Source organism: Pygoscelis adeliae, unplaced genomic scaffold (assembly GCF_000699105.1).
Source record: "Pygoscelis adeliae isolate BGI_AS28 unplaced genomic scaffold, ASM69910v1 Scaffold122, whole genome shotgun sequence".
NCBI classification, from domain to species: domain Eukaryota; kingdom Metazoa; phylum Chordata; class Aves; order Sphenisciformes; family Spheniscidae; genus Pygoscelis; species Pygoscelis adeliae.
This window is the reverse complement of record NW_008824358.1, coordinates 1,106,121-1,106,471: the sequence shown is the minus strand read 5'-3', so window position 1 is coordinate 1,106,471 and position 351 is coordinate 1,106,121.

Below are 351 nucleotides of genomic sequence, written 5' to 3'. Positions count from 1 at the left end.
TTACATATCTATACAAACTTCTATTTTTGACACATTTTCCTCTTTAAATTCTTCATTTACCAGCAACCGCTGACAAGTTCCCCCCGCCCGCCCCCAACAAAAAATACAATAAAAAAATAAATAATAAACTTATTTGTGATAGTTGCTGTGGTTCCGAGCTGCAAAGGCACTTTCAAATACAGAACTAGTTGTACGTCACCATAAAACCAATATACAAAAAACTCAAATTCAATAAATATAAATAAAAACGCGTTAGTCTAAAGAAACTGTAGAGATCGGGACATCTGGCAGGAGAAAAAAAAAAAAAAAAGAAGAATTCCCAATAAGGAAGGGGGCGGAGGAGCGGCACCG